General features: G+C 40.8%; 1 protein-coding gene across 6 annotated transcripts in view; it reads left to right on the top strand.

Annotated features, from left to right (window-relative positions):
* LOC145525995 (uncharacterized) overlaps nt 1-23,563 on the top strand; it is a 548,630-nt gene that overhangs the window by 463,235 nt on the left and 61,832 nt on the right. For 2 of the 6 annotated variants that reach the window (XR_014068612.1, XR_014068590.1), the window contains one exon: nt 5,148-5,343. The gene's annotated coding sequence lies outside the window, so the exon portion shown is untranslated. Of the gene's footprint in view, nt 1-426; nt 493-5,147; nt 5,344-8,067; nt 8,545-10,538; nt 10,768-23,563 lie in introns of those variants that run through there. The other 4 variants (XR_014068647.1, XR_014068613.1, XR_014068609.1 and 1 more) reach the window with 4 other exon arrangements.

Raw genomic sequence — 23,563 nt, 5'->3', positions numbered from 1 at the left:
GATCCAACCTGTCCATCCTAAAGGAGATCAATCCTGAGTATTCATTGGAAGGACTGATGCTGAAGCTGAAACTCCAATACTTTGGCCACCTGATGCGAAGAACTGACTCTTTTGAGAAAACCCTGATTCTGGTAAAGATTGAAGGTGTGAGGAGAAGGGAATGACAGGATGAGATGGTTGGCTGGCATTACCGACTCAATGGACACGAGTTTGAGTAGGCTCCAGGAGTTGGTGATGGACAGGGAAGCCTGGTGTGCTGCAGTCCATGGGGTTGCAAAGATTCAGACCCTACTGAGCGACTGAACTGAACTGAACTGATAAATAGGATTGCTCTTTGGGCTCAATGAGCCCACTTTAAAGTGTCTACATACAAAGGTCCAAAAAATTCATTGGACTAAACTTCTGCCCCCACTTCTTTCTTTTCAGCTGGGAAAGGGGCACAGGTTGTGGCCACATACTGGAGGAGGAGATCCATATTTGCCCTTCTAAATGGTAACTCTGAATTCTCTAATCATAAGTGAGGACAGGGACCCAATATTTTCTAGCATCATCCAGGGAGATACATATTTCTATTTCTCTTGAATCCCATTCACTCATAGCCTGGTGATCTTTTTCGTACATACTCTGCTTAGTCTTGCTCCTTACTTTTGCTCTGACTCTGCATCCAACCAAGAATCATTTACCTTCTACCTGGCCTCCCAGGTCCTACCTAGCCCTCTGGCAGGCCCATTTCAGTCTCATGCCCTCTGTGAGGTCCTGCCTGCTACTTCCCACCTCTGGCAGCTTTCCCTGACTTAGTTTGTTGTCTTGGCATCCATTCAGTGTAGACCATACACTTCCTGGATCCTTCAGGGAAGAGCAGCACAAACCATGGGGACAGAGGTCTGATCTACTTGGACTGGAGAGTCTTCTATTGACTTTTGTTGTTCAGTCACTCAGTCATGTCCAACTCTTTGCGACCCCATGGACTGTAGCACGCCGGGCCTCCCTGTTCTCTACTATCTCCCGGAGTTTGCTCAAACTCATATCTGTTGAGTTGGTGATGCCATCCAACCATCTCATCCTCTGTCACCCCCTTCTCCTCCTGCCCTCAGTCTTTCCCAGCATCGGTGTTTTCCGATGAGTCAGCTCTTTGCATCAGGTGGCCAAAGTATTGGAGCTTCAGCATCAGTCTTTCCAATGAATGTTCAGGGTTGATTTTCTTTAGGATTGACTGGTCTTTTGACTAACATGTTTTGCATTCCTAGCAAATGCCTAGCTCAGTGCAAAGTGCTGGAATAGAGACTAACAATGTGTTAGGGACAACTTTGAAAAGACCAAACACAATGAGAACTCTGCTGCTCAAGGTTTTGGCTTAAAAGAAGAGGGGAACTTCAAGTCCTAGAGAGTTAACCTTATTATCTGGGTCTGTATGCATCTTCCTTTCTCTGTTTCAAAAGCTTTAGTAGTACACTAGTCCAGACAGGTTGTGAGATTTCCCCACATACATGCCGAGGAGCTTCTGCCTGCATATGTGGTCAGAGGGCATTGTAGTGTGATGGGAAGTGGGGATTTTAGTTGAATCTTGTGGACTTCATGAATTTTCTAATAGAATAATTGTAGTCAGTTCTTTTCAAAGTAGTGTAAATTTTTCAAAGTAAGAGTCATATAGACCCTCAGTATATAAATGGATAAAGAGTGAGCCACTCCAGAGAGTGTATGTTCTAGGGAAGGTTGGAGATCTCAGAGTCCTGCCTCTTCAGCCTCCTTTTTCCTTCAGAATTTTGTTAATATCCTTTCATAGAATTTAGAGGTCATGATCCATAGTGGAAAATGCAAGACTGAAAAAGTCTGCAAGGCCAGGTGGTGGGTTGTTATTATTTTTTTAGATGACCTTTACAACCCCTTCAGGGAAAAAGAAACTCACACTGAGTGAACTCTTTTTCTATGCCCATTCCTTTGTATACTTTATTTAATTATGTCTTCATGTGTACTCTAGGAAGTAGGTTTTGGAATACCCATTTCACAGATGAAGTAAATGAACCGAGAGATTCAGGATTTTGCCCATGATTATCTATGTTTTAATGGTTTGAGCCAAGTTTCAAACCCAGTATTTCTATTTTCAAAAGATATTTATTGATTTGGCTGTGCCAGGTTATAGTTGCAGCATTTGGGAACTAGTTCCCTGACTAGGGATCAAACCTGGACCCCCTACATTGAGAGTGTGGAGTAGAATAGCAGGGAAGTCCCAAATCCGGGTCTTTCTGACTTCAGCATCAGAGCTTGTCATCACTTCCACCCCAGCACTCTATTTCTCCTGGAATGGGCAGTGGCAAAGTTACTCTCAAGAGCATGGCAGGCAGAGGACATTTTTAAGATCACAACCCTTCCAGTTAGTCTCTTTTGTTCCTTGGTCTGTGCCAAAAATGAAGGCCAATATTTTTGGTAAAGAACAAGTCCAGTGTCACACACACATGGTGAGTAGGACACTGGGGTGGGAGGAGGAAGAGGAAAGAGGGAAAGAGAGGCTCCAGGACTTGCCTAAGGTTAAAAGGTCAGCATCAAAGGACATTAGATTTCCTACTTCAAAAATTTGCTCATAAGATTGACTTCAGCGTGAGTCCCATGTTTCTGGGGAAGAAGTGGATATTTTGCCTGCCCCAGAGCCTGATGGTTTATATGTGTCCCAGAGATGGAACCCATGGGAGGTCTGGAAGATGGAGAAGGAAATGGCAACCCATTCAAGTATTCTTGCCTGGATAATCCCATGGATAGGGGAGCCTGATGGGCTGTAGTCTATGGGGTTGCAGGGGAGTCAGGCATGTCTTCGCAACTAAACAACAGAGATGGAACCCATGGGAGGTCTGGAAAATAACCTCCTGTTAGAGCTCTCTCTGCATGCTCAGTCATTTACGACTCTTTGTGACCCCATGGATTGTAGCCCGCCAGGCTCCTCTGTCCAGGGAACTTTCCAGGCAAGAATACTGGAGTGGGTGGCGTTTCCTCCTCCAGGGGATCTTCCCCACCCAGAAATTGAATCCGTGTCTCCTGCATTGGCAGGTGGATTCTTTTCCACTGAGCCACTGGGGAAGCTCCACCTGTTAGAGCTGGTCATCTGCTGAAGACACACATGGGGTGCAAAGTTCTGCTCTCCAGACTGTCATACCTGCCAAGTACGGAAGCTGTTCTCGGGTGGGAGCCCTGAGGAATGGCATCAGTTGGGGCCTCCAGTAATGCAATCACTTTTAATCAGCCTTTAATGAGGATATAAGCAGCCTCTGCTTACCTCTGTGGCAGAGAGGCCACTACACATAAACCTCAATTACTCAGACATTTAAAAATCAATTTCAAATAAAATGTCCAGGTGATGGAACTAAAGGGATTAGAAGGCTCAGGATGTGTGCACAGGCCTGGCATGACTTGTCAGTGCAATGGAGGTAGACAGCTCCTGTAACTCAATAAAGCTGGCCGGCTTTGTGCCCCGAGGGGTTTAGAGGAACAGGTCTTATCTCCCAGCTCCTCCCAGAAGCAGAGGAAGATTCCATTGACAAAGAAGAGAACACAAAATGACTTCTGCATGCTCAGACTATGGCAAATGTTATCCTCATTTTATTTTATAGTTGTGAAGAGAAAATGTAGCCTTAGGCTACCACTGAAGCCCCCTCCCTCCTAACCTGGCCTCCAGCTGGCCTACCAGATCAGATATATTACTATTTCTGTAGACAGTCTTGACTTTTTTTTTGCCAGTCATATCTGCTTATCATCCCCATCAACCTGCTGGTAATTTAGCTCAATAAACTTTTATGGAGCATGTACCATGTAGCAGGCACTGTTCTGAGAAACACGGGGACACAGAGGTGAGGCCATTATAGTCTCTGCTTCCACTTTACAGGGTAGAAGAAATGAGGCCAGCTCCCTACCTGATCAGGGCTTACAGTCTTCCAAAGCCAAGTTGCTTGTCTGTTTAGACATGGTAGGCTCTTTCATGTCTGAGTCTCAGTCCCTGTGGACAGGAGCGAGCCCTGGGGATCAGCTGCTTAGCTATTCTTCTGATTCTGTGTGTTCAAGATGTTTATTCCAATTACTTTCTTCTTCTTTGTTATTTGCCTTAATTTCTCCATGTTGTAAGGTAACATACTTTTTTGGACTGTTGTGTGGATTAAATGAGCTACAATATTGTTGTTGTTGTTCAGTTGTTATGTCATATCTGACTCTTTGCTACCCCATGAACTGCAGCACACCAAGCCTTCCTGTCTTTCACTATCTCCTGGAGCTTGCTCAAACTCATGTCCACTGAGTTGGTGATGCCATTTAACCAACTCATCCTCTGTTGCCCCTTTCTCCTCTTGCCCTCAATCTTTCCCAGCATCAGGGTCTTTTCCAATGAGTCAGCTCTTTGTATCAGGTGGTCAAAGTATTGGAGCTTCAGCTTATTGTAGTGGGTTAACAATAGGGTTGGCTGTGCAGTACTACCATTCCTGTCTTGAGAATTATCACCATTCATATTGTATTCAATGGTGTCCCTGTTGTCAAAGTATAATGTTACAAAAGTTTAAAACATGACTCATACCAAATAGAATGAATCTGAATCAAAAATCTGTTCAGCTTGTTAATTCATGAGGAGATCATTAGGATGGCAAATCTGGTTCAAATGAGAATCAGGAAGGGAATTTATACAGTCACTCAGTCAAGGGGATACTGAAATGAGTTTGTTAATAAATTATAAAACTGGTTAATGACTTAAAGAGCAATAAAACTATAGCCTTCTGGTTTTCTGTCTTACAGAACTTGACATATATAACACATATAACTTCAGAGCATCTAGGTTCTAATCAAATACTAGTAAACAGCAAATTCAAACACAGGCAAATTCTCCCGGGTCACAGATGTAGAAAATATTTTAAAGGTCTAGATAGCAAATATTTTTGGCTTTCTAGATCATATGACCTCTAGTGAAGCTACTAACTCAGACACTGTAGCCCCCAAACTACCTTAGATAATAAACAAATGGATGTGGTTGTTCCAGTAAAATTTTATGTACACGTACATATGGCTGATGTCCATAGCTTGCCAACTCCTACCCAGATGAGTAAATAGCCAGGGAAACAATGCCTAAGTGTGACACATGAAGTTATCTATTAATAATTTTGGTTCATTTTTCTTAACAGAATTAAATTGTGAATGGGGCCTCCTGAACTTGCTGCTCCACCCCAACCCCTCGGCCACTTATGTGGATACAGCAGAGCCTTTATGTTTATTCAGATGGACCACATTCTCCCTCCCTGTCCTCATCAGTGTTGTCTGGACCATGGTTGGCACCCGACCCAAACTCAAAATCTGAAATGAAAGTAAGTAATTCTTGTCCATGCCTGGTTGCTTTTATTTATATGGCTGTACCGGTCTTAGTCGAGTCATGTGGGATCTTTAATTGGGGCATGTGGGATCTAATTCCTCAACTAGGGATGGAACTTGGGCCCCCTGCATTGAGAGTGAGGCGTCTTAGTCACTGGACCACCAGGGAAGTCCCTAGTTGCTTTCTTGAGTGAAAGAAGTATATACTCTGGGACTGATGGATGAAGTAACTTTCTGCCACCTAATCCAGAAAGCAAAGGAATTGAGGTCAGGAAAAACCTGCTCACGGCCACTCTGTGCCTCAGTTTCCCTCTGCGCACAGTGAGCATAATAGTGGACCTACCTCATGGAATGGTTGTATAGTTTGAGTATGATAATGTGGGTAAAGCATCCAGCTTAGAGCACAGTATGTGTGCTGTAAAAATGACTTCTCTTGCCTTTGATCCCTTTCCTAGCCTCTCCTTCCCCAGGTGGCTCCAAGGCTAAATGGCTCTAGTATCAATACAGAAATTGTGCTGATACCACAGCTCTGCCTCCTCTCTGCTTGAGTTCATGCCTTATCTTCTTGACATTGATGTTTTATTTCACCACTGACATCTAACCTTTGAGTTTACTCAAACTGCTTCTTGTAACTTCCTGCTTTGAACTTGAGTAACTATCCTGACTTCTCTCTTTTCTTCTGTGAGTGAGGAGGAGCAGAGAGGGCCAAGCAGAGCAAGAGTGTGGCTGAATGCTTTAAATAGATGATCTCTAAGCCTCATAACTATTCACTTTCAGGGACATGTTCTCTGTTGTTACTTTATTTACATAAAGTCAAATTTATTGAAATGAAACTTATAAAGGCAAAATTCAAAATTTGGGGTGTGCAGTTACATAAGCTTTGACAATCACTTATGTAACTACCATCACCCTGAAATATTTCCATGTGTACCTTTGTGGTCAATCCTGTATCCTCTCCTTCGATTTTGCCCTTGTAATTTTGTCATTTAAAAAATTTCATATAAATGCAATTTTGTATCTGGCTTCTTTCACTTAGAATAATGTTCTTAATATTCACCCACCCATGTTGGAGCAGGTAAAGTAGCTCATTTCTTTTTATTCTTGAATAGAAATCCACTGTATGGATGTATAAGTGTTGTTTTTTTTTTTATGGAAATATAGTTGATCTACAATGTTGTGCTAATTTCAGCTGTACAGCAGTGACTCAGTTATACACATATTACATTCTTTTTAAAAATGTTCTTTTCTGTTATGATTTATTCCAGGAGATTGAATATAATTCCTTGTGCTACACAGTAAGACCTTGTTGTTTATGCATTCTAAATACGATAGTTTGCATCTTCCAACCTCAAACTCCTAATCTATCCCTTACATACAACCCCTCTCCCATGTTGCAGTCACAAATCTGATTTCTATGTCTGTGAATCTGTTTCTGTTTTGTATACAGTTTTATTTGTGACATATTTTATTTCATTTTTTATTGAAGTAGTTAATTAACAATGTAGTGCCAATTTCTGCTGTGCAGCAAAGTGAAAGTGACTCAGTTATAAACATATATACATTCTTCTTTAAAAAAAAATATTCTATTATGGTTTATCCCAGGAGATTGGATATAGTTCCTTGTGCTATACAGTAAGACTTTGTTGTTTATCCATTCTAAATGCAATAGTTCGCATCTAGCAACCCCAAGCTCCCAGTCCATTCCTCTCCTTCCCCACTTCCCCTTAATGACAAGTCTGCTCTCTATGTCCATGATTCTATTTTATAAATAGGTTCATTTGTGCCATATTTTAGGTTCCACATATAAATGAAATCATATGGTATTTGTCTTTTTCTTTCTGACTTACTTCACTTAGTATGATAATTTCTACTTGCATGCATGTTGCTGAAAATGGCATTATTTCATTCTTTTTTTATGGCTGAGTATTCCATTGTATATATATACCACATCTTCTTTATCCGTTCATCTGTTGATGGATATTTAGGTTGTTTCCATGTCTTGGCTTTTGTACATAGTGCCACTATGAACATAGGGGTGCATGTATTTTTTTAAATTATAGTTTTCTCCACATACATGCCCAGGAGTGGATTTTCTGGATCATGTGGCAACTCTATACTTTTAGTTTTCTGGGGAACCTCCATACTGTTCACAGGGGCTGTAGCAACTTACATTCTCACCAACAGTGTAGGAGGGTTTCTTCTCTCCCTACTCTCTTCAGCATTTATTCTTTGTGGAGTTTTGATGATAACCATTTTGACTTGTGTGAAGTGACTATCTCATTTAGTTTTGATTGCATTTCTCTAATAATTAGTGATGTTGAGTATCTTTTCATGTTCCTACTGGCCATCTGTATATCTTCTTCAGAGAAATGTCTATTAAGGTCTTCTGCCAGTGTTTTGATTGGATTTTTTTGTTGTTGAGTTGTATAGGCTGTTTGTATATTTTGGAGAGTAAGCCTTTGTCAGTCACGTCATTCTGGCCAAAAAAGGAAAAAGTAATTACTTATGTTAAATAATGCAAATGAGTCATAGGGATTGTTTTAATTGAAACCAAATTTTGTTGCAAAAGAATTATTTTAACAGGTATGTAGCATGCCTATCACATTGTGGGTAACAAAAAATGTAATTGGATTAAGTAATTTCTGACTGGTTAAGAGGGAAAACAGTAATAGACGTAGGAATAAACAATCTGGGCTTTTGCGTGGTACTTTTGATACTTTTCTATTTATTTTGCAGCTTGGCAAAAATAATAGTCCAAATTCTTTCTGGGCTGTTTCATAACTGATAGATGAACTTGGCCTAATTGTTGATCCACAGAGAATGGTTGGAAATACTAATACCCTCAAGGTTAAATTTCCCAACTTTTGTTGTGGAAATATTTAGTCAACTAATGATCTCCTCCTGCTGTTAGCTTTGGCATAAACTGCACCCCTTGTTCTGAAAGGAACACAAAATAATCTTCAAGGGGGAGAAATACCTATGGAAGCTCCCAAAGAACTAAAATGAGGATTGTGCAACATGGAGGAGAGATTTTAAACTTCTCACTGAAAGAAAAATGAAAAAATAACCTGCAAATACAGGAATGTGCATCCATGATTTGAATGAATTAAGCAGAAAGAAAACTCACATCCAGAGATTCAAAGGACTCGTTGGAAATCTTAATGTCTCTCTGCCAAGTAAAGTTTAAGTAGCCTGAAGAAACTTTTATTTGAGGTCAGTCTCATCCACCCATCCATCATCCATCCACCATTCATCCATCATCCCCCTATCCATCTAGCCATCATCCATCATCCATCCATCTCAATATATACTGGACATCTACTGAGGAGAATACAAAGATGTCAAGACAGGCTGTTACCTTCAAGAAGCTTAATGGAAGCACCACAGTCTGGTCTTTGTAGGTTTGTTTTAGCTAATGCTTATTGGTATGGCCAAAATGTTCATTTGGATTTTTCAATAAGAGGGAACAGAAAAAGCCAAATGAACTCTGTGCCCAATCCAATGTTTAGCATTAACTATGCAATGGCACCCCACTCCAGTACTCTTGCCTGGAAAATCCCATGGATGGAGGAGCCTGGTAGGCTGCAGTCCATGGGGTCGCTAAGAGTTGGACACGACTGAGTGACTTCAGTTTCGCTTTTCACTTTCATGCATTGGAGAAGGAAATGGCAACCTACTCCAGTATTCTTGCCTGGAGAATCCCAGGGACGGCGGAGCCTGGTAGGCTGCCGTCTATGGGGTCGCACAGAGTCGGACACGACTGAAGCGACTTAGCAGCAGCAGCAGCAACAGGCACTATTTCCTAGTGGGCTCAGTTGGTAAAGAATCCACCTGCAATGCAGGACACCTAAGTTCAATCCCTAAATTGGGAAGATCTCATGGAGAAGGAAATTGCAACCCACTCCAGTATGCTTGTCTGGGAAATCCCATGGATGGAGGAGTCTGACGGGCTATAGTCCTTGTGGTTGCAAAGAGTATGACATGATTTAGCAACTAAACCATCACCACACGCAACGATACTATGCTTAAACAGCAGGACACATATCTCATTTAGTTTTTACAACTATTCTATGAGAACATTGTATCATTTTCCTTTCAGGAAACTAAGGTATGGATAAGTTCTATACTAGTGTGTACATATACAGTAGCTAGCAGCAGATCTAAACCTCTAATGAAGTCCATATGACTTTAAGGTCAGTATCATGCTTTTATCAGGGGCTTCCCTGATAGCTCAGTTGGCAAAGAATCTGTCTGGGATGCAAGAGACCCCAGTTTGATTCCTGGGTCTGGATCCACTGGAGAAGGGATAGGCTACCCACTTCAGTATTCTTCGGCTTCCCTTGTGCCCAATGCGAGAGACATGGGTTCAATCCCTGGAGAAGGGAAAGGCTACCCACTCCAGTATTCTGGCCTGGAGAATTCCATGGACTGTGTATAGTTCACAGGGTCGCAAAGAGTTGGACACGACTGAGCAACTTTCACATCATGCTTTTAAATTTTAGGGTATGAAACTAGTTTACATAAGATACAAATTTAGACCATGACTGTTCTTGTCCTAAAGTCTGGCAAATAGTGATAGTTATTTTTAGAATGTGGAAATTATAATCATTATGTGTTTGTATGTGTTCCTTGGAGTGTCTTGAGAGTTTATGAAGAAGTGTGCCATATAGGCAGTATTGGTGAAGAATATGTATCTTGCACCCAAATAGCTCACTTTTAGTTGGGAAAAGCTGAGAAGTCCTCCATTTGAAAGCTATTCCATTTGGCCATCAAGGGTTTTCAGTCTTTATGCTATCAACAAGAATGTCCTATTAAGTGTCTGAACTCTTAGGAGTAGTAACAAAGTTATTGAATGAGTTCTCAACCACATGGTTTGTGAGGATCCTGACCGGAGAGTGATAGTGTGATGGCACACTCAACTGGGAGTTATTACCAAGGTGTGAGCAAAGCTAAGAGGAAATGATAAGAGTTGGTTAAGTACCCTGGGCTTAGTAAGAGGGAGGTCTCTTTTCTATGTCCTCCCTTTGCTCCCCTGAAATGAGGAGGGAGGAAACCATGCCTGGATCCCTGAGAGAGTTACAGCTGCAACTCAGGCTGCAGATATGGAAGAGGGCTGCCTGCCAGAAGTTGGGTGGCTTTGGGAAGAGAAGCTGAGGCAGCAAAGAAAGAATGACAACAAATACATTCTCTTTCCTCCTGCCCTCCAGTACCCTGATGTCTCCATTGGCCAGAGGTCAAGGTTACATGGGTGAAGTAGTCCAAAAGTGCCCCTTCCCAGAGCACAGAACAGGACAGGGAAGAGTGGACAGAGGATCTGGAAAGGCAGATGGAGACGGTCAGCAGGAGGGCTGAATCAGGAGTAATTTGTCGCTAATCACATTTAAAATAAAGCAGTTTGCAAATTACTTTCTTTTGTAAATTAAAGCAGATTCAACATTACCCCTGCAATAGTTTTCTCTTACTCACTTTCATTTAGATTTTCTTTTATGTTTCTGAGATAAAAGGGAGGATTTATAGTTACCTAGTGGGCTGGGGATTATGTACAGCCCTTCTTATCCTCAGCAGGGTGTGTCTAATCTGGGAATGTCATCACTCGGGTGTTGGGGGGTGGTAAATGTGAAGTATCATTGCTCTGAGTCAGCCAGTCAGACCTATGACAGGAAAGGGTACTTGAATAGACCCCTAGTAATAGGGGAAAGGAGAGGGAGGTTGTGTATGCTCAGAACACTGGGGAAGAGAAAGGAGCAGAAAAAAGGGACAACAATTAAAATGCAATGACATTAATATTTTGCTTAGAGCTGATGCGCCAATGATTAAGAAGCCTCCCTCTCTCTCACCCAGGAAACTGGAACTAGATGTAATGGGAGGAAAAGAGTAATATTACACTTTTTCATTTTATGCAGAGGCTATTCATACACACATTCCTCTCAGAGTAGATTATTAAAGTGAGTCCAAGCTGCCATTATCATAAACAGGAGGTAGAGAGAGGACCACTTGAGGAAAGATGTTTTTCCTTATCCCAGAGTCTGCCTGTTAGTGGAGGGCATGCTGAGTTGGGGTGACAAAAATCTCCCTCTAGGCTTTGAGAAAAAAGTTTCCAGGGTATTTGAGAGAAGGCAGTCCCACAGTGCTATAGGTATGCTCATAATTATCTATTTCTCTGGCTTTCGTCCTTCATTTCTGGCTGGATATTAAGCATCTTCTTGAGGCAATTTTGAAACTCTCTGCACACACACAGAGCTAACAGGGCACTATGCATGATGGCAAACTCGAAAACTGAACTGAGGCATACTGCAGTAAGTTAAATAAAGCAGATATATCCTTGGCAAGGCTTGAAAAAAAATGCTGGATTTTTCCCAGAAATAATTTCATAATAACAGGAGTGAAAAAGAAGGAAAAAAGTAAACTAAATAAACTAAAACTTCCAAGTCCATCTCAGTCACGGGGAAAGTCCACTTAAATTTTCTCAAGAAGCTATTACCAAAATCCTAAAATCCATGCTGAATTCCAATGAACCTCTTTCCATTCCAAGTCACTACTTACTGGTAACAGCATTTCTACTATACATGTTGAGCAATGGCTTATAGAAGAATAAGGAATTTAGAATCCAGTATCTGAATTCAGTAGGCTATTTCCAGTAAGTAATCTGAAACACCAAGAAATGCCAAAAAACATAATTACTAATCCAAATAGCCCTTTGTATTTGCATAAATAAAAATAAAGATCAAACTCTGGTTAATAGAGATAATTTACTCTTATGTTCATATTTTTAATGTGACGTGAACTGAAATGATTGATTTTTACATTACATTGTCACTGACATTTGAAACATCCTGAAAAGAGAGAAGATGATTGACTTGAAATGCAGTAGCCAGGTAGGTGCCGTCTTTCTCTGCAAATCCTTGGCTTAAAACTTGGGGAACACACAGAGGAAATTGTTGAAAGAATTTCACCTTAGCTTTTCCTGGGGTTTTCATTCAAATGTCAGTGCTTTTATATAAAAGATGCATAGTGTTCATCAGGAATCAAAGGGGGTGGGAGGGAGGGCATGAAATTTTGCTGCATCTCTTGCTTGAATGAACACAGTGATCACTCCCTTGGTGGCTCAGATGGTAAAGAATCTGCCTGCAATACAGGAGACCTGGGATCGATCCCTAGGTCAGGAAGATCCCCTGGAGAAGGGAATGACTACGCACTCCAGTATTGCCTGGAGAAATCCATGGACAGAGAAGCTTGACAGGCTACAGTCCACGGAGTCACAAAGAGTCAGATGTGACTGAATGACTAACACTTTCACTACCAATTCTGGTCCATACATTTTCTCCAGTTTTTGCAAGACAGGGGTCATTCTGTCCTCTCCAGATGACTTGCAAAGTTCTTGAAAGACCCAGGAAGACTAAATTGTACTAATATTTCAAAATCCTAGGAAACACTGAAAAGGCAGTAGATCAAAGAGGTCAGGTTCTGCAAAGGATGTTTGCAGAAACAAACCTGGCTCCATACCTTTCCCACCAATGTCACCTGTCTCTAATAACTCAAGCTCAAAACTTAGGTCTGCTCTGATTTTTCCTATTTTCTTCAGAGGAACTTAGTTGTGAAGTTCTTATCATTGCATTCAGCAGCTTGCAGTAGAGCTAACCCAGTGAACCGCGGTACAATAGGGAAGCATTACTTGCTGTCCGACTAACACTCATTCCATTCCCCTTCTTTTTTGCTGGAGAAGCCTCTCCCACTCTAGAGACTGAAAGTGCCATGACTTGCTAAGGCATAAGCATGAGACTCAGCCATGGTCTCTACAGCAAGTCTGCTAGGAGGTCTCTGGAAAAAGTTTTCTCCTCCTAAGGCAAAGAGACACACTACACATATGTAAGAATGGTTACATTTAGAAGAACTGACAGTGCCAAGTGTTGGAGAGGATAGGGGAACAACTGGATCTCTACTACAATCCTTTTGAAGATAATCAGTTTCACATGAAATATGAATATATGTTCATCAGAAGTATTTGCCTATAATTTTATTTACTTGTGATGTCCCTGTTTGGTTTTGGTATCAGGGTGACATTGGCCTTGTAAAATGAGTTTAGGAGTGTTCCTTCCTCTTCAGAATTCTGGAAGGGTTTAGTAAGTACTGGCATTAATTCTCCCTTAAATGTTTTAGTAAAATTCACCAGCAAAACCATCTGGTCCTGGGCTTTCTTTGCTGTGAGGTTTTTGATTATCAGTTCAGTCTCCGTACTTGTTGCCAGTGTGATCAGATTTTCTATTTAATGATTTAGTCTTAGTGGGTTGTATTTTTTTTTTCCAAGAAATTTGTCTACTTCTTTTAGGTTATTTAACTTGTTGGTGTATAATCATTTATAACAGTCTTTTACAATCCTTTGTATTTCCATGGTATCAGTTGTAATGCATCCTCTTTGAATTTTGATTTTATTTGCATCTTCTCTCTTTATTTCTTAGTCTAGCTAAAGATTTCTGAATTTCATTTATCTTTTCAAATAATCAGCTCTTAGTTTCATTGGCCATTTGTATTTTTTTCCTGGTCTCTATTGCATTTATTTCTGCTCTAATCTTTGTTATTTCCTTCCTTCTACTAACTTTGGTTCAGTTTATTCTTTTTCTAGTTTTTTAAAGTATAAAGTTAGGTTGTTTATTTGAGATCTTTTCCCTTAATTCAGGCATTTACTGCTATAAACTTCCCTTATAGAACTGTTTTGTAGCATCCCATAAGTTTTGGTAAGTTGTGCTTTCATTTTCGTTTGTATTATTTGTTGATATTCCTTTTGATACTTGGTAGGGTTTCAGTCTTAAAGTTGCTAAGACTTGTTTTTTTACCTTTGTGTGATCTATCCTGGAGAAGGTTCTCTGTGCACTTGAGAAGAATGTGTATTCTGGTACTATTTAGTGGAATGTTCTATACAAGTCTTTAGGTCCAAAAAATGGTTCAAGTCCAACATTTCCTGTAGATTTTCAGTCTGAATGATCTACTGTTGAAAATGGGGTGTTGAAGTCCTCTGCTTGTTCTTAGTCACTTAGTCATGTCTGACTCTTTGTGACCCCATGGACTGTAGCACACCAGGCTCCTCTGTCCATGGGGATTCTCCAGGCAGGAATACTGGAGTAGGTTGCCTAGCCCTTCTCCAGAGGAATTTCCTGACCTAGGAATAGGAATTGAACTGGGGTCTCTTGCACTGCAGGAGGATTCTTTACCAGCTGAGCTACCAGGGAAGCCTGTTGAAGTCCTCTACTCTTATTTTATTTGTGTATATCTCCTCCCTCAGATCTATTAGTTTGGCTTAATATATTCAGGTACTCTGATGTTGGGTATGTATATATTTATGATTGTTACATCTTCTTGATGAACTGACCCCTTTATTACAACAATGGTTTCTCGTCACCATGTTTGGCTTAAAGCCTCTTTTGTCAGATGTAAGTATCTGCTACTTATAGTGGTATCCTACCACTGCTTTCTTTTGGTTTCCACTTGCATGGAATACCTTTTTCCATTTCTTCATTTTGAGCCTGTGTGTATTTTTAAAGCTGAAGTGAGTCTCTTATAGGCAGCATTTAGTTGTTTCTTATTTTTTACCCATCCATTCACTCTGTGCCTTTTGATTGGAAATGTTAATTTAGAGTAATTGTTGTCAGGTAAGGACTTACTAGTGGCATCTTATAAATTGCTTTCTTGCCAAGAGTGCGCTGATGCTTATACCCATTATCTAATTTAATCCTCTGACTACATGAAATAGTAGGCAGCTGTTTGATATTGGGTTCTTTGAGCTCTTTGACATTGGGCTTAGCAATATTTTTTTGGATCTGTCTCCAAAGGCAAGAAAAGCAAAAACAAACAAACTAGATGACATTAAACTGAAAAGCTTTTATGTAGTAAAGGAAATCATTAACAAAATGAAAAGGCAACCTACTGAATGGGAGAATACATTTACAAATAATATATCTAAAAGAGGCTAATGTCTAAAATATATATAAAGGACTCATGCAACTTATTATCAAAGGAAACAATTCAATTTAAAAAATGGACAGAGGACTTGAATAAACATTTTTCCTAGAAAGACATAAAGATGGCCAGACACATGAAAAGATGTTCAACATCACTAATCATCAGAGATATGCATACCAAAACCACAATGAGGTATCACCTCACACCTGTCAGAATTGCTGTCATCAAAATGATCACAAATAATGTATTGGGGAGAATGCAGAGAAAAGGGAACCTTTGTGCAATGTTGGTGGTAATGTAAACTGATGGAGTCACTATGGAAAACAGTATGGAGGTTCCATTTTAAATAAAATTAGCACTACCATATAATCCAGCAGTTCCTCTTCTGGGTAATTATCCAAAGAATATGAAAATACTAATTTAAAAAGTATGCACACCCTATGTTATTTGCAGGACTATTTTTAATAGCCAAGATGTGGAAGCAACCTAAGTATCCATTGATAGATAAATGGATAAAGAAGATGTGGTATGGGTGTATATATAATATATAATGCATAGTATAATATAGATAATGTATATATTATATATACACCCATACCACATCTTCTTTATCCATTCACATATATATTATATATATACACATACCACATCTTCTTTATCCATATATATATATATGAATGCTAACTACATATATATATATATATGTGAAGTGAAGTGAAAGTTGCTCAGTCATGTCCGACTCTTTGCGACCCATGGACTGTTCAGTCCATGGAGTTCTCCAGGCCAGAATACTGGAGTGGGTAGACTTTCCCTTTTCCAGGGGATCTTCCCAACCCAGGGATTGAACCTATGTCTCCTGCATTGGCAGCAAATTGGACACTACTGAGTGACTAAGCTCAACACACACATACACACACGCTCACACACACACTCACACACACACATATATTTATATTAGAGAGGGTTGCTGTTTCCTTCTCCAGGGGATCTTCCCAACCCAGGAATGGGACCTGCATCTCTTGCATTGCAGGCAGATTCTTTACTGACTGAGCCACCAAGCACCAAGGAAGCCCTATATATGGAATATTACTCAACCACAAAAAGAAGAAAATCTTGCCGTTTATGACAACAAGGGATGGACCTAAAGGGTATTATTCTAATTGAAATAAGTCAGCAAAAGAAAAGACCATAAGATTTCACCTATATGTGGGATCTAAAAACCAAAACAGAAATAGACTCATACATGCAGAAAACAAACTAGTGGTTGCCAGAGGGGAGCAGAGTATGGGGTTGGAAAAAATAGGTGAAGGAGAATAAGAGGTACAAAATTCTAGTTACAAAATGAATCATTCATGAGGATGTAATGAATAGCATAGGGAATACAGTCAATAATATTGTAATAACTTTGTATGGTGACAGATGATTATCAAACTGAGCATGGTGATCAATTTGTAATATATATAAATGTCAAACCAGTATCTTGTACACCGGAAATTGTATAATATTGTATGGCAACTATACTGCAATTAAAAAAAAAGTAGGTGCTACCATTAGACTAGGGTTTCTTAGCCTTGGTACTATTAACATTTGGAGGCTAGATAGTTCTTCATTTGAAGGGTTAGCAGCATCCCAGAGATGCCAGTAACTTCCCTCTACCCTCAGTTATGACAATCCAAAATGTTTTCAGACGTTGTCCCCAGAGTGGATGGGCTTCATTATTGTACCCAGTTGAACACTGTTGCATTAGACAGCATTTACAGATAAGGGGCCCAAGGTTTGAAGAAGTCAATTACTAGCTCAAAGGTACTTTGCTGATAAAGGACAGGGCCAAGACATTAGCCTAGATATGCTTGTCCTTAAACTCTTGAATTAATATTCTTTATTGCATATTCAAACTTGACTCCTTCCCTTCCCCACATACATTATTTAGACTAACAGGCTGAGATCCTCCCATCTGAAGCAGGAGATGTACTGATTTCTCACTCACCTCATTGCACAGTCACTTGTCGGGAATGCCTCTTCCCAACTCAGCCAGCCTTTACCTCTCTGCCAATTCACATCTTGTGCTGTTCTGGATTAATGCATGGACCAGTTTAGCCAATGGTGCTAGAGAATGGGGGATCATCCTTAGAAATATTTGATGAGTAGATCCTCAGGAAAAATCTGGATTTCTTACCAGGCTAGCCAGTGAATCTTCAGAGTGAGTCTCTGCCATTTTATTTGTAAAGGAAAAATGTTATTTCACTCCCTACTCTCCCCAAAGATGAATAGTAACTCACACCAGTTACAGAATCATGAGTAGTTAGGGCTCCAGGAGCTTTAAAAACTGTCACACTGAACCACCTCAGTCTACAGATGTAACAGTTGAAGCCCATTAAACAAAATGAGAAACTCAAAATCATATACCTTGAAACCCTAAATTCAGGGTCTTTTCTATTATATCCTTCTCTTTCTAGAAAAGACAAAACTCAGAAGTATAAAACCGTTTCAGAGGTGGTTTGAATTACTGGTGAATTATACATAGAATTATATTTAATGGTTCTATTTCTGAATAATATTTTATAGATGAAATTCATTATTTTTAAAAGTACTCTTCTAAAATGACAAAATTCATTAATGGCTCTGCAGTTTCTTTTAGAATTTTCTGTGTTTTAAGCACTTATATGCTGAGAGCTCTCTCTCTAACTCTTACAGTGTAAAGTAGGTACAATGAACATTCTCTCAGCCAGGAAACAGGAACCACTTTAAGATTCTGAGCAGAAGGAATTTGACTCGGGAAATTGGTTCTATCAGAGTGGGAGAGCTAAGAAAGTAATAAGGTGGCAGGAAGTCAACTCAAGAGATTATCAACAGCAGGAAGCTGCTACTCTACTACCTGTGGGGCTGGAGGCACAATAGGAGGTGGTGTCACTGAGTTCAAAAGTAGGCGCCCTCTGAGAGGAAGGGACCCTCTCTGAACTGATACTGGAAGAGATACTGCTATTTCCAGAGATCCAACAGGAAGTGGAGAGACAGAAGGGGGAGAATACCTTGACATCTCTCCAGCTCCCACCATCCAGCCTTCCACCAGTATATCCCATTAACTGGATCTACCTAGGAGCCAGGGAGCTAGGGAGCCTGGGAAGTATGATTCCCTGAAACACAGGGCAGATGAAGCTCAGAGAATGGATTTGAGGACAGACAGGCACCAACCTATACAATTTTCTTCACCAAATTCTTTGGTTTTGTGACTGTCAACTCAACAGGTCCCTAACAACAGAGGCAACTGGCAGGAAGACTCTCTGAGGGGAGTGATGTACCACATTGCTGTTTTCAGTGTTCTCTCTGTTCCTTCTATTTATCCTAAAGAGAAAAGGAATTTTGAGTCAAAGCAATAGAAACAAGCTGGTGCTTATCTTTTGATGATTTAATTGAGTGGGGAATCTATCAACCAACTCACCCAGGAGTCCACCAGCCAACAAGTTATGGGGAACAACAGGCACTAGACTCAGGTATTTTCCAAAAGGAAACACTAACCGTATCATATGAGTGATGAGGGCACAAACAGAATCATATTGTGGGCTGAGTTGTGTCTCCAGAATTTATATACTGAGCCCCCAACCCCCTATGTGAGGTCATAAGTGTGAAGGCCTAATCCAATACATATGGTGTTTTTATAAGGGAAGGAAGAGGTACTGGGATGCCTGTACACAGAGAAAAGGCCATGTGAGGACACAGAAGGGGGCCATCTGCAGGCCAAGGAGGGATGCCTTGAGAGAAACAAACCTGCCCACACCTTGGTCTTGGACTTTGAGCCTCCAGAATTGTGAGAAAATAAGCTTCTGTTGTTTAAGCCACCTGGTCTGTGGCATTTTGTTATGGCAGCTTGAGAACACTACTCCAAGGCACCAACACAATATATCAAATAAGAATCAATGCTCATTGCTGCTTTCAAAGACAGGGGCAAGAGGTCACCAGCTATGAGCTACCTACTCCCTGAAATTATTTGCTAAGCAACCAAGTCCTTTTTAAACCAAACCTTTTTTATTTTATATTGGAGTATAGCCCATTAACAGTGTTGTGATAGTTTCAGGTAGACAGCAAAAGGACTCAGCCATACATACACAAGTTTCCATTCTCCCCTAAATTCCACACCTACCCCAACATTGAGGAGAATTCCCTGTGCTATACAGTAGGTCCTCGTCATCCATTTTAAATATCCATCCCAAACTCCCTAACTATCCCTTCCCCCTATTCTCCACCCCCGGAACCATATGTTTGCTCTCTAAGTCTGTAAGTCTGATTCTGATTTGTAAATAAATTCATTTATATCATTTCTTTTTAGAGTCTGCATATAAGGGATATCATACAATATTTCTCCTTCTTTGTCTGACTTCACTCAGTATGACAATCTCTGGGAATCATGTCCTTTCTATAGTTAGAGGTGAAGTTTAAACGCATGCCCACAGGAGAAAAACAAAGAGCAATAGTTTATGCAAATATAAATGATTTTCTTGAGAGCAAGCTGTACGCAATGGGAGAACAAATGAGAAACTGAGTATTGGTAAAAGAAGGGATTCTGGAGAGGTCTGTGGTAGGGGGAGGGGACTGAGGGCACTGAAGGTAACTTTTTCCAGATTGTAAGACTTGGTTGGCTGAAGTCCTAGTGAAAGATCTTTTTCCTTTTTAAATCTGATTTTCAGAAAATATCCAATGCCATATATAGAAGCTGGACAAGCTAATTTTTGGATATGTTTCTTTCTCCAGACCATTGTGCTTAGGAAATTATTAAAACTGTCTAATTTGGATGCATTTCCTTAAAGTCCTTGACTCATCAGGACCTAAGAATCCTGTGTCAGTTTAATTATGGGTGTATCATTTCATTGAAGACATTAAAATGAAGTTCAAATAAGCCCAAAGGGCTCAGGTATGCCACTCCAGTATGGGATCCCGAAAGCTGCTGTGTGATTGGTTTTGGGCAAAACAATCTGAAGAAGTAAATTGATATTCTGGGGTTGGCGTTGCCCTTGGGTCCTCCTGGAGCCTGGGCAGCAATCTGGGATCGGCTTGGGATTAACTGTTTTCACGTTTTTCCTAGAGTCCTGCCCAAATCCTATGAGTCATAATTGAATTCCAAAAATATGCTCTTCCCTGGAGAATCAGACAGGGAGGCAGAGAAAGGGTCAGGGGCTATCTAGGAAATAGAAGTTGGGTTTGCAGGTAAAGGTCATCTTAAGAGGAAACAAAGGAGAGAACAGCAGCAAGGCTTGCAGTTCTAGGGAACAGAAATCTATGTGCACAATTATCAGGCCACTTCCAGCTCTAGAAACCAATCTAGGGAGAGTCTGTGCGGCGATTTGTTAACATCTTTGAAAGCCCTGCCACTCAGAGTGGGGTCTCAGACCAGCAGCATCAGCACATCTGGGAGCTCATCAGACATCCAGACTCACTGAATCAGAATCTACATCTTAACAAGACCCCCAGGTAATTTCCATGCCTGAGAAATTTTGAGATGCGCTTCACAAAAGCATTGTTTAGCCAGATGGATGTTTCAAGAGGATGAAAACATTCTGCCAGGGCTTGAGTCTATACCTGGGGCTTCATTTCCCTCATGAATAACAAAGCCAAGCGGAAATGATACAGAGAACAGAAGGAGGTTTGGGGTTGTCACAGACCTCACCCTCACCCTTCACTAGCAACAGTAGACAGTACCCATTGTGGTTGTAAACTGTGTCTGGACTGGAGGTGGCAAAGGTTCCCTGGGCTGCCAGTGCTGCTATTATCAGAAATATGCCACTCTGGCGCAAGCTCCATTGAAGTTCTCTGTTCTCCCTTCCAATGCTGTTTGTCTGATTTCTCTGGCCTGTAAAAGGTGGGCTCCAACTCAGTGCTGCAGGGCAACCATTCCTGGCACTGGGGAACCTGAAGCCAGAAGCTAACACTGCCATATAAATTCACAGGTTGCAGACTTGATGTGGTCACCACTTAGAAATATGGTAGCATTTTGCTGTATGTTGAAGCCTTTACTCACCCCCATGTAACTGTATTTGGAGATAAGATCTTTAAGGAGATAATTAAGGTTAAATGAAATCATAAGGGTGGGGTCTTAATCTGATAGGATTGGTGGCTATATAAGAAGAGGAAGAGAGAGATGGATCTATCCACACATGTGCACTGAGCAAAGACATGCAAGGACTCAGTGAGAAGGTAGCTATCTGCAAGCTAGGAATAGAGTGCTCACCAGAACCTGATCCCACTGAACCTTGATCTTGGACTTCCAGCCTCCAAAACGGTAAGGAAATTAATTTCTGTTGCTTAAATCACAAAATCTATGATATTTTGTTATAGCAGTCTAAGCAGACTAAAACATATTTGTCCAAGGAGAATGGACTATTGGAAACTAGAATCTTGATAAGTAAGGGGCTGTTTTTGAATTCAAAGCTTGTCTGCTGACATTGGACATGTTGATTATCTGTCAGTGATCAGTTGCTAGTTATGGCTTCCAAGGACATATCCATCTCAGTCAATTTCAGCACATATGGCCCAGGCTTTTTATTATCCTACTTGTGGTAACACATACACCTGGAGGAAGGGAGGATATATCAACACACACCTTGGCCTCTTTAGGGTGGCCAAGCATGTAATTTGCCCAGGACTGGAGAAGGCAATGGCATCCCACTCCAGTGCTCTTGCCTGGAGAATCCCATGGACAGAGGAGCCTGGTAGGCTGCAGTCCATGGGGTCACTAACAGTTGGACACGACTGAGCGACTTCATTTTCACTTTTCACTTTCGTGCATTGGAGAAGGAAATGGCAACCCACTCCAGTGTTCTTGCCTGGAGAGTCTCAGGTATGGGGGAGCCTGGTGGGCTGCTATCTGTGGGATCGCACAGTCGGACACAACTGAAGCGACTTAGCAGCAGCAGCAGGGTTGTCCTGAGACACAGAGCTTTCAGAGCTAAAACCAGGAAAGCTCTGGGCAGCTGGCACAAGTGGATCACCCTAAATGGGCCAAGTTTCATCTATTGAAAGACCAAGGTGACATGTAGTAAGGAAATAGATAAGTTATTGAAAGGTAAGTAGAGCCTGATCTAGTTTCACCATTGTGACATCACCTCTTGATGCCTAAATTTCTCTCCCTATGAGGTGAGGGACCTGATTACCTCTAAGGAATGTTCTAGTGCTAATATAATTTCTGATTTGTGGGTTGTTCTGTCTTGGATAGTTGGAGAGATCAAATTGTATCACTCCACAAAATAAACAGAGGAACAAGGCTCTGAGCTTAGTGCAAGGATATATATGTATATAAGGCACTGTCTTCATGGAGCTTACTGTCTGCTAGGAGTGAGAGATGATGAATTAACAGATGCAATGAGAGCTGGGATGGAAATAAGACAGTGTTGTGATAGGTAATGATCAGGCATCTTCTCAGAAGCAGTAATGTTGTTTTAGCTGAGACTGAAAGAGAGAGATAGGAGAATAAAGGAAAGACTAGGGAACAGTAAGGGCTTCTCTAGTGGCTTAGACAGTAAACAATCTGCCTGCAATACAGGAGACCCAGGTTTGATCTCTGGGTCAGAAAGATCTCCTGGAGGAGGGCTTGGCAACCTACTCCAGTATTCTTGCCTGGAGAATCCCATGGACAGAGGAGCCTGGCGGGCTACAGTCCAAGGGGTCGCAAAGAGTTGGACATGATAAGAAACTGAGAACGCAGGGAACAGTAAACACATAAGGACCTGAGATGGGAAAGAGATTACAAAATTAAAGGAACAGAAAGGGACTGCAGTATGAATAAGCCAAGTGAGTCAGAGGTAATGGAAAGAACTGACATCAGAGAGCCAAGCAGGGGCTAGGTCACACTGGGCTTATCAGCCATGACAGGGAGTTCATTCAGACTTTATTCTAAGTGTCAAGAGAAATGAGCAAAGGGTCTGAAATTGTATGAGTTACACGAAATGGCTAATCTTACAAAATTGCTATTGTATAATTCTGAATTACACATATGATTACATGCAATAAGAATATAATAAAACAGAAAGAACATAACATTTCTGTTCTATATGTCTGGTTTTAATTAATGGAAAGAGCCTTCAAAGGATTGACATAAGCTCAGGATCTATGCGTTTGCCTTATCACTTTGAATATTAGAATCCACTTCAGCATGACTTTCATGGAAAATGACAAAATGAATCTGAGGCTCAAATTACCCAAACCTGCTCCTTTGGGAGTGGAAGGTTTCTTGGCACATATCTTTACAATTAAGATATAATTATTATTGATGCGCAAATGGTTTTACTGG

Source organism: Giraffa tippelskirchi, chromosome 2, assembly GCF_054371585.1.
Source record: "Giraffa tippelskirchi isolate mGirTip1 chromosome 2, T2T-mGirTip1v1.2.pri, whole genome shotgun sequence".
Lineage (NCBI taxonomy): Eukaryota > Metazoa > Chordata > Mammalia > Artiodactyla > Giraffidae > Giraffa > Giraffa tippelskirchi.
Note: the sequence above shows the minus strand (reverse complement) of the source record. Positions and strands in the feature narration are given on the sequence as shown.